Source organism: Nothoprocta perdicaria, unplaced genomic scaffold, assembly GCF_003342845.1.
Source record: "Nothoprocta perdicaria isolate Ctin4 unplaced genomic scaffold, notPer1 scaffold_114, whole genome shotgun sequence".
NCBI lineage: Eukaryota > Metazoa > Chordata > Aves > Tinamiformes > Tinamidae > Nothoprocta > Nothoprocta perdicaria.
Window position 1 is genome coordinate 1,909,496 of NW_020454250.1, and position 13,850 is coordinate 1,923,345.

Here is a 13,850-nt window from a genome sequence, read left to right on the forward strand (position 1 = left end):
CCTGCATTTCTCAAGAGTAGTATTTAATCATACCCATTTGAATGCTAATAATAGAATTATTATGCTAATCATATGAAGTCATTTTGGAGGGTTATTTTCTCCCCCATAAACACAGAAACAACAACAAAATAAGCCGAATACAGACAAGACAGTTATGGAGTAACCATCATCCGAGTTGCACGAATCTTATATTATCATAGCCTCACAGGTGGGTTGTGAACAAGATGTTATCCTTCCCATATATATCATTTTTCAACTATGTTTTATGCATTTTAGTAATAAATTAATGTATGCCATGACTGCAGTGGTCTGAGGTTTTATTAGTGCCTCTCCACACATAATTTTTGAAATACTGATGTTTGTCAAATTTGTATTCATAATCAGTTGGGTTTTTTATGACTCATCTTTATTCTGCAGGCTATTTAAATTTTTCAGAGATTTCAAAAAAAAGTTATATATGATATTCACTGATCATATTCTTGCTGTCCTTTTGCTGTTTAAGTATCTAAATATTTTCTTCTAGAACAACTGAAGAATAAAATACGAAATATTGAAAATATGAAGCAGGATCTACTTATTCTTATATCACCTTTTCTGATATTTTCTTGTGAACTGAGATAGCATTTGCTATTTTTATTTATAGATTAGTCAAAATCAATCTTTAAAACATCTGATAGCATCTAACACTTACAATAATGCCTTTAGATGATTTTTCCTTCAGTAACAGAGAAAGAAAGACGTATCACTCTCCAGCTAAGAACTACTAATGAACCAATAATTTACCCTTTCAAGTGGTGATACATATTCCACATATGTATTCCATACACATTCCTGAAATTACTTCTCTTCATGTGAAATACTGGAGCAGATAGATGAAGGATGGCCACAAGCTGTTTTAGGGACTTCCCTCTTCAGAGGATGCCAGGTATTTCACAAGATAAAATCAGTAATTCTGAGCCTGAGGGTTGTTGCAAGTATGTAGTGACACCCACATCTCTCTAGATGTTATTTTTTTTCATTTATGGATCCCTGGTGCATACGAGCAGAGTCCTTGGGAGAGGACTGGGAGGTGAAAAACTTCTCCATCATGTTTCCAATGTTTGCCTAAAAAACACAGGGCAGAAGTGCCTTGTAGCATGTCTGTAGCTCTGGATCACCAGTTGCCGAGACCACAAGAGCTGCAGGAATGTACTTGGCTCTCTCCCTGCCTCTGCACAGACTGCCTTGCAAAAGAAGCCTGGGAACATGGAAGAATTCTGCGGATTACTGTAGTTTTAACATAGTGAAATGCTTTTAAAATTCTCCATCTGAATCTATTCAGTGCCTTACAAATCTACTCACTGGAACCATTATGTGATAATTGAGTATTTGTCATAACTGCTTACTTAAAACTTTAAGTCTTTTCTAAAATGGCATTCAACCCATGTGGCTGTGTGTCTGCATGTAGAGAGTGTTTGTTTTTAGACTGATACTCTGTGACATTATGATGCAAAGGGCATGTGCCTTTTTTCCTGACAGATAATAGGTACATGATATTATATTAAGTATGACAAAGAAAAATTTTAGATTGTGCAAGCCAGGTCTCCATTATCTGCTTTCAGTTTTGTCCTTCTTCCGTCCCATGCTCACAACTGAACAATGACAATTATTAAAATGAAACAATTGCAGATTTAAATGTCAAATGCCAAGTTGTTTTTTGCTTCTTTCTCTAAGGAAGCATGGAAAATTCATGTCTCTTTTATTTGATCTTAAGTAATATATTACCACCATAAACATGTAAATTATCCTGCTTACAGGATTCCTATAGCTAGAAATATATACACAGTGAAAATATGAAAGGATTCAAGCATGCATCAGTCTTGTCAGGCTTGGTATATTTACTGAATGCTGTTTATCACAGATTTATGATTTTAACCTGAAGAGTTAGGGACAATATTCTTTATATACAAGTGTTAACAGCAGATTCTGAATGAAATTCATAAATAACTGCAATATTTTATTTGTTTAGACAGTGCTTCTTTCACAGAATTGTGTTGTGACTTGAAATAACATGCTACCTATTACAAAACAATTACAGATATTTTTAACATCTGCAAGTTTTTTGCATTGGCATAGTATTTTCAAAATGTAATTCCATTAGTTCTTATTTTATCTTTTATTTTATTTGATGTCATGGTTACCAGCTAAGGAGAATCCATGTTTTCAGTTTTACATAGCTCAGGACAGAGCAGTAGGACTGGTCCCCATATTCATATACAAAAAAAAAAAAAAAAAAAAAAAAAAAAANAAAAAAAAAAAAAAAAAAAAAAAAAAAAAACCAAACAAACAAACAAAAGGCTTTATAGGCTTGTGAAGTAGAAGGGAGGACTTTTTTTTTTTTTTTTTTTCGCATCAACTAATAATGTTGTCCATAGCAGGATGTGCATTCCTGAAAGCTGCCCGCACTGTTGTGGTAAAAGCTTTCTATAAAGGTTCAGGAGAAATGTTGTCTGCAGAAGGAAATGCACGCTGCATTCTTTATGGGAGTTTAATCCTCTGAATTGCCCCCTGACATGGCATTTTATAGATATGTTAGCAAAATACTATGTAGATTACAGCTTTCCTGTCTCTTTACTGATTGTTTAGTTGCTTAGTCTTCGCTAGAAGAAGGTGGGGTGAATTTTCCCTAAGATTTCTTAGTTTGGAAGGAAATGATATTTCTGTCTCATACATTTTTTATGAACATTTCCCAGCAGCTGTTCAGAAAAGCTCTGAGTTGCTTCGCAAGGAAAGGATCCTTAGTGCAAAGGCTGGATGGAGACATTAAAGAACTGGTATTTCATTATTAGAATCATAGCAAAAACATAGGTGGAAGGGACGTCTGGAGGCCGTTCACCTGCGTAACGTAAGGCTGACTAAAGAGTCAGATGAGGTTGCTCAAGGCCTTACTCTATCCACATGAATTTGAACATGTGCAAGAGCAGAAATTCCACACTTCTCGGCACTTCATCCCAGGGCTTGACCTTTCACACTGGGAGCAAGATGACCTTCACGTCTAGCCAGAATTTCTGCTGCCTCTTGTCCTTTTGCTGTGAGCTCCTGAGCAGCTCCTGAGCCTGGTTGTGGCATGCTCATCTGCCTTGAAGAAACTCCTTATTGGAAAGGAAACCACAAGCTTAGGTAGCATGTAAATAAGGTAATACATATACAGAAGGCAAACTGATGACCCCTGAGAAGAACAGGCACGCTGTTAAGTAATATTATTGAATCAGTTGCCAAAACAACTCTTGAAAATACATCTTTTTTCCACATATTTTACATTTAGTCAGGCTAAACCTATTTCTCAAGGAGATAGTTACGTCACAATAGGTACAGAGAGGTATAAACATAAAGGAACTGAGAACTCAAGAAGGGCCTTATCTAAAGCATGTAGTTATCTTGTGACTAGTTTATGTGATCTGCCTCTGTCTATGTTGAAATGAGAGGCTGTACCACAACATCCCTCTTGTGCTCAGTCAGCACTCACTTGTAACACTGTTGTTAGCTAGGCAAGTTATATGAATTATCATGATAGAACACACATTTGTGTTTCAACAGCACATTACATTTTGAGTTAATTGGGGAAACTTAAGAGAGCTCCATTCCTGTCAAGTGAAGTGAGAGACATCCTCACAAAAAAAGACCCAGTTTAATTACTTACATCTACAACTTTCCTCTAATCCTCTTTCAGTTTTCAACATTCCCTTTGCTACACAGCTCTCCATGTAAGAAATGTTGCAACACAAACAGCAAAGCTAAAAGCCAGACCTTGCAGGAAGGGAAGGTGGTTTTATTTAAAACAGAACTGATTTCACTCACGCAGACACATCCACATTTTCACAGACAACCAGGTTTATGTCCAAGCAACCTGTTTAGCACTGGCTGCAAGTAGTGGGCAATCAAGTGTTTCCACAGTTTGCAGGCTTCCTCAGCATAACAGTGGGGAAAATGAACAGCTCAGGTATTAAGTCCTCAAAACATCTTCTGGATCCTCTTTATATTACTGGTTATGTGCTGCACCTTTTTGTACCTTTCCGGAGCTGACAGTGATCCCACCTCACCCCGCAGATCACTAGGATTTACTTATTGCCTTTTATATCCCAATCTGTCTGTCCTGAGGAGAAGTTTGCAGATGTGCTAGGGTCTTGATGACCTGCTAAGCTAGGTGCCATCAACACATGCCCATTCCCATATCTCTTCTGCTGTGCTTTGCTCCCCAGGTGCTTCTGCATCCAGACACTGCCATTAACACAATTTTGAACCTTGCCACTGCAATTCTCTACATCTAGGTAAACCAAGAATGTCCTAACCACCTTGTTAAGTGGTGCCTGTTCACAGCTGCTGTCCCCCAACCTCCTACTCTGCATTTTATGCATGCACTTCAGTGTGCCTGTCTGTGTGTAATTTGCTGCAGCATGGCTGTTATTCACAAGCAGCTGTGTCAATGCAGCCAGTGCAGGAGGTGGTGAAAAGTGGGGAACAAGCTGCCAAGAGGGAGGCAGCAATAATTTGATACCACTGAGGGACATGCAGATACAACTGCAAATCCCCATTTGGCATCTCCAGCTACGCTCACTTCTCCCTCCGTCCAATTAGGGTGAGTACTATTACATTTTTAATTAGCATTATATGCTACTTGTTCCATGTCCATGTGAAAAAAAAAAAAAAAAAAAAAAAAGTTTTCCATCTGGAAAAGATGGAGAGGATACTTCTAAGTCCTCATGAGTTACAAGCAACAAAACTTCAAGGATCATCCTCCTCAATCTTGCTACAGTTGACAGTAACTGCATCGCAAATCCTAAGGTATTCAGGTACAATCGTGTTACAAAGATTGACAATTTCTACAAACGGTTAAGCATCATTGCATGGTAAACTTTTTGCAGGATAACTTTAAACATCTCCTACCAGTGGAAACTTCTCACGTGTTTCATTAGCCTGATAAAAACAAACCCATTCCAGACAGAAAAATAATAGGAACAATTTGTCTATGTATTTTTCAGTCTATGTTGTTTCTTCAGTAGAAATTCTTTACCACTGTAGAGTTAAAACAGAATTCCTATAGGAAATTAAAGTGAAATGTTTATTTTGCTTACACAGGAAGATGCTTTCCTCAGTGAAACACTTAAATGAAAATCTTTCCAGATTGTTTACACACACACAAAAATGTGGACTGTTTGGTAAGCTTCTGTATTTTGGAGATTATAGAATATGGAATATAAAAGAGTAAATTAATCAACTCTTGTTTCTTCAGATGTTGTCAGATTACAAAGTCTGATGTTAGACCTAGAAATGCACTCAGGAAAGTCTGTGAATCACTGTTTGGTACAGGTCAAAATATGTGTTAAGGGAGATTGTAAGAAAACATATTTCAGTGCTATTTGTCTAGCGGTGAAATGTTCAGGAGAAATTTTGTTTTAAGAATGAATACACACTACAGAGTAATATCTGAAGTGTTCAAATGCCAAATGTGACCCACAAAAAGGGACAGAAAAATCATCTATAATTAAAATGTTGCAACCACATGATCACCTATGGACCATTATTGTGGGTGGGGGGAGAGGCAACAGTAGGCATTAAAAAAATCTTCCTTGCTTTGAAGTCTAAATGCTAGATATGTTTCTCTTCCAAGCTCAAATAGCAGTAACAATAATAGCCTACAGAAGCGGAGAACTTCTATACATTAATGGGTTCCCTTAATTCATGTCAAGACTTACAACACGATCCTTCTATGGCATATTAACTGTAGACTAAAAATATATTTTGTCTACTATGTGTTGGCTTCAGACTATCGAAGACTGCTTAGGTTGATTACTCCAATAGTGCTGTTAAACAAAAACAGACTGAAAAGACGTATTTTCAGACTATATATAATAGAGTTTCACTACATGAAACAATTTTGTCTGGTTCAGCCAGCCCGGCAAAAAAGCACGTAAAACTGTGACTGTCCTTATTCAGGCATTTATACCCACAAGAATTTTCAGTTACAGTAAGTACAGCAATATTTATGTGTGGATTAATACCTGTTACTCTGTCTGTGGATCCAAAAGAGGTGGAGCGGGGGAGGGAATGGAAGACGAATGAATGTTGAGAGGAGGGGCTAAATTTAGGCTTTTTCAGGACTGCAACAGAAGTAACGCATATCTAAGATCACCACATGGAACTCTCAATACATAAGCTAGAAGCAATTCATCTAAATTTAATGAGATCATGCTAAACAACGTTTTAAAAAAAAAGTGAAGAAAAGCTATTTGGTGAGAAAACATACTACTACCAAACAGGAGTCTCCACCCTTCACTGACTGTCTTTCTGACTCAATACAGACGAGCAGTGGTTGTTTAGCTTAACTCAGCTGTTTCCATGATGACCGGTGATGCGTCAAAGAAGGTATATCACACATAAGTGCATGGACAGATTTCTTGAATTTTCTGGTTCGTGTGTGGGCAGGGGGAAAGTACATTCTGTGGCAGTTGCAAAGATCTGCTGCTAAGCTTATTTCTCTCTTGCTTGTTTGGGTGCATCTGTTTCTATTTGTGATATGGTCACCTGGAAGCCTGGCCCTGGTGAGCCCACTAGGCTGTGGGGAAATGGGCTTTGCTTGATAAGCTAAGTCTTTTTCCAATTTGTAATTCTAGTTTATTTAACGAGTTCCCCTGGAAGTGTCAACACAGAGTGTTACGTAATAACCATGTGGCTATGGTCTGTGTGGGCTATCACTTTGTTTTGCATTAGCTCTATGCGCCGGGTTGTGGTTTTTTGTTTGGTTTAGTTTGGCATGGCTTGGTTTCATTGCTTGGGTTTTGTTATGTTTTGTTTTGCGCATTTTTTGTTTGGTTTTGGTTATATTTGAGTTGTTACAGTGATGAGCCACTCAAACAGTACTTCCCCTGTGAATTGTCCTTATCTGGCAAATTTGGTTTAAGCACTGCACATGCAGCTATGCATAATGTAACCGAAGTTTTTGTTAGAGATTGTTTTAGGTGTTTCCTCCTTTTCTGAACGCAGATGTGTCAGCCTGTGAGTTTAAATGCACCTGGAAATCTATCAGTTGTCATTTCCTTTTATGTTCGTTATAGTGATGCAAGTTGACTTGATAAATACCCCCACAAAAGCTGCCTCATTTATATCCTTAGACCTTAATAACTGAGACACCACTCACAGCAAGTCATTCTACCAAGTACACACTCTGTCTTCAGTAGCAACTCAGAACAGATTAGTAATTAATTTCCTTTTTATACTACTCGTGCATAAGAACTCGCAAATGCATCTTATCTACAAGTAACATGACTGAAATTATACAAAAAAAAGAGTAAAGATTAGTTTATACACACTAAGTGAATGAACAACAAACAAGAATAAAATCTGCTAGGCAAGGTCTTATAATTATGATGAAAAACCAAAACAGAACTGGAAGCATATGGTCATCCTGTAACTTTAAAATAGCCTGTAATATTTGCTAATTAATCCAATGTAAATAAGAAAAAAATCACATAATTATATGCATGTTATTTTACCATTATTATGGAAATGAAAAAATGGATCAGTATTTTTAGATTTTTCTGTCCTATCTCAGTATTTAATCTCTGAAAGACTAGAGCTTCTCTGTTGTCTTTGAAAGCTACTGATAGGGAAGTTGCAAGGTTGTGGTTTTTTTCTTGAGTTTTCTCACTTTTTTTTTCTGCTGCACTTTTTTGTTTTCTCTTTTTTTTTATATGTCTTTCTTAGGCAGCTATGGGGAAACTGTAATGCACAATACATAGACAACCCGTGTCTCAAATGTTTCTGGATCTCTTTAATGCACAAATTCTCAAGATGGAAATGAATATCACAAATTATGTTGCTCATCGATCCTCTCGTGTTTCGAAGTCCATATAAAGGAAATCAAGGGGAAAAGCTATAATTGCAGGACATATCTACTTTGTCTACGATAACAATTTTCTTTATGCACATGGAAATTATTGGGGGAAAAATACTCTGCTTTGTCTACCAAAAGCTATGAATTACTGCTTCTGTATTTGGGTGAAAAGGAGAAGGAAAGATGTGGGAAGGATGGGGAGAAAAAGGATTAAGTTTCAGCAATTGTAGTATGATTTATTTAGTATTCTCTCTTGCTGTGACCAAAGAAAGCCTGTTGAAGAAGCATCTCATCTTACATGACAAAAAAGTTATATATTTTTTAAAGCTATGTCTGGCTAGTATCAGTGACTTTTCTTTCTAGGCAAATTTATTAGACTTTTTTTCTTCCCTCTCTCCCTCTCTTCAACAGTTTGTCATTCCTTGACACATAGTAGGAATCCTGTACCTAGAGCATGGTTATAATTGCACAGTTAAAGTGGAAGAGCTTTGTTGATAGAAGGAAAATCAGATCGTGGACTGACAATGAACTATATGGTGAAGAACTCTGCCTCCAGAATTTTCGCATATAGACCTCTTAGATCTTGACCTATAGATCTATAAGATCTATAGACCGTATAGATGTTGAGCATGAGTGCTGAGAATCTTGTCATATATATTGTATGCTACATATGCATATATGCCACATACACACATACATATACACATACACGTGTGTGTGTGTATATATATATATATATGCATGTATTACAGCTAATCCACCTTCTCTCTCGTTGTTGCTTTTGATTGTTGCCTTTCACTAGCGTGAACTCATTCAACCCAGTAAACCTAAAGCTGAGCTAATCCAACCTCTGAAGCCCACGACAGCCCCTCAAATTTCAGTTAGCTGTCGGGTGTGCAGATTGAAACCCTAACTTCTTTTAAACGTGTTTTTCAATGTTGTGTTTGGATTTTTTTTTTTAATTTCTATATGAGGCAAATTATTTTAGCCTGTTTAGACATTTTAGCTGCTTTACTTAAGTAGCATTTGCAGCATTTCTCTTAAGAGCTGAGTATTATTAACAACTTCCGGCAGTATACAAGCATTCACTTAAAAACTATCTTTATTTACATCACCTGAATATGAAACTTAATAAGTTGCTAAGAGACAGATGATTGGTTCCTACCATCATGATGCATCTCATCAATGTTGTAAAAACATCAGAGAGTAAACAGATTGTTTCTCTTGACCTCAGATAATCCCTACATTAGTGGTATGGCAAATTGCTTGGAAAATACAAATTTGCCAGGGAGCTATGACAAATTGACAACTGGTCCTTTAAGGTGAAATTAAAACTGAAGTGTCTGACTGATAACAGTCTTTAAAGATGCTGATTGCAGATCAACCTCAGATGAAGCCCAGATTTCATTCTTCCTTCAAATTCAGATCAAGCAAACATCTTGCCACTTGATTTTGAGGGTTCCTGATCACACCATCAAGTCAGTGGCTGTGATTCTTCAGTAGTTAAGGCTGATTCTTTTAGGCTGGGAGGATATCCAAAAAGCACTGTTTTCCAGCACCATGGGGAAGTGGTTCCAATCCGAGGTTTCTCAAGAGCAAGATGTCACCCATCCGAACAGCATGGCCAAACAGCATATGAAACTCAAGTCTTCATTGCTTTCTTGTTTTTTGAACTGGTAAGATAAAGGGTGATTTCAGAATGCTACTAACTAGGTTAAGTTGCATTTTGTTTCCACAGTAAAGCTCTTGGAGCTTTGTCCCTCAAAAATGTAGCAATATGGGATGATCTGGCGACCATGCATTTTATTTTGAACACTTGGCCTAAGCCTTTATTTTCACTTCTAGCAGAACATCTATCGTTGACTTCTGCTTCCTTCCCTTCCTTCCTTCAATGGCTTTTGCACTCTTTTCCTCAAAAAACCCTCGTTTGATTTATTGAACGTCCTCCTTGCGAAGCTTCCTAAATTGTGCAGGTTCCAATATGTTGAGAACGTTGGCCAAGGGCTAAAACAAGGTCATTGTAGCCAAGTCTGCTGCTGCTTGTTTGGTTGCTAATGTCCCAGTGGATGGGCATCTGTGTGCACACAGCCTGTACTCCAGGGCTATCCTGATGCAATGGATACCCAAAGATGGGAGCACCCAAGAAGGTCTATCCAGACCATATGAAGAACTTGGGGTGGTCCTTTTTGAAGATGATTTTTCTTCTGTTATTAGTGCAAGGCCTACAAAGAGTTAACAAGGTGGCCTTGTTAACTGCTTCTGTAAAAAGCTTGCATGGGTCTAACTGTAATCTACAGTTAACCTTGCCATCTGCTTCTGTAAATATCGCTTGCTACAAGGGAGGACAAGGACTAACAGGATACCATATCCTGTTCTTGCTGTTCTTGCTGTGACCACGAGATAAGATTCCGAACTTGCCAAGCAGAAAGGAGATTGTGAAGGGGGGGCAGGGCTACTCAGTGGTGGTCGCAGATAATGTGTAACAAAGAAGTTGTAGTCGCCTGTGAGAACACGAACCTCTCCTCAAACGGCGTGGATCTCAGGACAATCTGTAAGAGGTCCACCACCAGACGGCTAATAAAGCTTGCTTTTAAACCACCAGGTTGAGCGTGCAGGTGATTACTGGGATTACACACTAATATTTTGGGGGCTCGTCCAGGATCCCATAATCACCAGGCTGGGAAGGGCCGCCCAACTCATTTCGCCAGGGGAACACTTCCAGGGAGAGCGCTACCTAACGACGTTCCACGTCCCTGGATCTCGTAACCTCAAGGTAAGGGATCGTATGATCCTTAAGGGTAAGAGATGCCGAGGTTTGCTGGTGGACTGTGGGAGGTCTGATGAGACAATAACTCCCTGCCACCGGCACGCACTGGGACACCACTGCATTGCCTTGGAAACAGGTTTAGGTTTTTAACAGGTTTTTCGTGGTTCGTGTTCTTTGTGTCTTTTTGTGTCCCTTTGATATTGTCTGTGTGCTTAGTTTATTTGTCCCTTGAATCCAGACGGAATGGGACAGTCAAGCTCCATTCCTGAAAGATGTTTTCTAATTTTCCAAAATTTAGGAAATGGACCCTTTTAAATTATGGGTTCAGTATAAAATCTGGTAAATTAAAATTATTTTGCAGTATGGAATGGCCCACTTTCAGCTTTGGATGGCCCCCTGAAGGGTCCTTCAACCCCAAAATAGTTCAAAAGGTATTAATTATTGTCCAGGTGGAACCTAGTCATCCTGACCAGATTCCCTGTATTGTTCCTTGGAATGACATTTTAAAGGATCCTCCTATTTCGTTACAAATGTGCATGGCGAAATGCAGAAATGGATGCCATATGCTGACTGTGAAGGCAGGGCAACGTCAACTTGCTACTCCATCAGCACCCAAACTACCTGTTCAACAAGAACCACCAGAGGACCCGATTCTACTGCCCTATAGTCCTCAGAAACCATGGTGGTAGAAATGTTCAAGATGAACATGTGCCCCTCCAGCAGCCGGAGTGGGACTACCATACAGTGTACGGACGAAGGTCCACTGAGTTGTATCAGCAGTGTTTGATACAAGGGCTTCAAAGGGCAGCCAGAAAACCTACAAATATGTCAAAAGTAGCAGAAGTTAAACAAGGTTCCTCTGAATCTCCAACTGTGTTCCTGGAACACTTATGAGAGGCATACAGAATCTATACTACTATTGATCCAGAGGACCCTGCAAACCAAAAAGCTATTAATTTGGCCTTTGTATTGCAATCAACCCTGGATATTGGAAAAAGATACAGAAACAGGACGCATTCACAGGAAAAAACAGGAACAAATTGGTAGTGATCGCCCAAAAGGTGTTTGACAGTCGAGATTCTCTCGAGGATGTCCTAGCGAAAAATATCACAAAAGCCGCAATAGCCACAGTGGCAGCCCTCCAGGCTACCCTCCTCGCCATCCCTTAGACGGGAAGTTTTTGCAGGAACAGGGAAAAGCGGCAGACTAGGAAGAACCCCTAGGCGATCAGCCCTAGAGAGGGATCAGTGTGTGTAAAAGGAAGGGACATTGGAAAAATGAGTGTCCTTACCAAAATGTGCCGTCAAATTCGCGAGAAATTCTGTCTATGAGAGAAGAAAATGACTGATGGGGCCTGGGCTCTGTCAGCCCCCAATAGCCCAGGGTAACTCACACTCAGTACTTAAAGAACCACTAGGCCCCCTGTCTCAAAAGAAAACTAGAGTATAGGGTGCCACCGGATGGAAACCTATGAATGGACCACATCCCGAACAGTGGATTTAGGAAAACAAACTGCAACCCACACATTTCTAGTTATCCCTGACTGCCCATAGCCCCTGATATGGAGGGACCTTCTCCATAAACTGAAAGCCACCATTTCGTTTCAAGGGTCCCAGCCGTTACTACAAAGGGGAAATGATACAGCGAAGCTCCTAGCTAGAACTTGTCCCTTGAGAGACAACTACCTACCCATAAAGTCAGCTGGGGGAGAAGTTGTCCTAGTTCCATTACTGGAAGCACTGCAAAGAAAGATCCACACAGCGTGGGCAGAAAATAACCCTCTGGGTCTGGCTGCTCACACAGCCCCTGTAGTAGTAGCATTAGAAGCAAGGGCCAGACCCACACAAGTGAAGCAGTACCCAATTCCATCAGAAGCAATGCTAGGGGGTTAAAAAACATATTAACAGATTAAGAGAGGCAGGAATCCCCATGCCGTGTCAGTCAGCATGGAATGCCCCTCTACTACCTGTAAGGAAATCAGGAACGAATGATTATCGGCCAGTCTAAGACCTTAGAGAAGTTAACAAGCGGGGTGAAACAACACACCCAACCACCCCAAATCCTTACACGCCTCTAAGCCTCCTGAAGCCAGAACGCATGTATTATACTGTGTTGGACTGAAAGGATGCATTTTTCTCTATGCCCTTATCCTCCGTGAGCCAACCCTTATTTGCCTTTGAGTGGAATGATCTTTTTGAAGGCTACTCAGGACAGCTAACGGGGACAAGACTGCCCCAAGGATTTAAGAACTCACCTGAAGTATTTGATGAGATACTGCACAAAGATCTGGTTTTGGACACAACCACCCCGAGGCGGCCCTTCTGCAGTATGTGGACCATCTCCTAGTGTACCGCTTGCTCACCCAGAGGAAACCTTATACACGGGCGGCAGCAGCTATGTAAAGGACGGGGTGCGATATGCGGGGCTGCGGTAGTAACACAAGAGGGACATGTAGTATGGGCCCAATCGCTGCCGTGTGGCAGTTCAGCACAGAGCGACGAACTCATTCTCCTGATACAAGCACTGCGGTGGACAAAGGGGAAAAAGGTAAATATTTACATTGGTAGTGTACAGACTAACAGTTTCCCATTTCGACAGATCACAACAAGAGCAAACTGTAGCTTCTGAAGAAATCCCATGGAAGGAACTAACTTTCTGACCAAGAAGCAACCAGCTGTGCTCCAAAACGGTAAGTTCAACCACCTATTTCGGCACCGCAACAATCCCCAACTTTGGAGCCCGAAATTTTATTAACTTCTGCACGCACAAGGCTTTCGCGACACTCTGCCCCCAGGCAGCCTTCGGGCTGTGCACTGGTGTCCTGGAGCGGGCGGGAAGGGCAGAGGGAAGCGGGAACGGCAGCTGGAAGCGGAAAGCTCCGCGGCCGCCGCCTCCACCTGGCCGAGGGCACGCGGCGGCGGGGGGAGGGGAGGCGCGCGGCGCATGCGCGCAGGGGCGGCGGACGGGTAAACCGCGCTCCTGTCGCAGTTGGGGACGCGCAGGGCGCCTGCGCGGCGGGGGCGGTGGGGGGGGGCGGGGCCCGGCGCTGTGTTTTGAGCGGCTCGCTGCGGCTGGCTCACTATTTGGCAGGAAGGTGAGGAGGCCTCTGTCCTGGCGGCGGAGCTCGCGTAGGGAGAGGGGGATCCAAATGTGGCAGAGGCGAGCAGGAGGCGGCGGCGGCAGCAGCGGCGGCGGCGACGGCGGCGGCGGAGG

The 13,850-nt window shown here is 40.9% G+C and overlaps 1 protein-coding gene across 1 annotated transcript in view; it reads left to right on the forward strand.

The window, feature by feature from the left end:
* The first annotated feature begins 13,713 nt into the window (after positions 1–13,713).
* Positions 13,714–13,850, forward strand: part of SPIN1 (spindlin 1) — a 50,099-nt gene continuing 49,962 nt past the window's right edge. The window contains exon 1 of the mRNA XM_026053374.1: positions 13,714–13,731. The gene's annotated coding sequence lies outside the window, so the exon portion shown is untranslated. The remainder of the gene's footprint in view (positions 13,732–13,850) is intronic.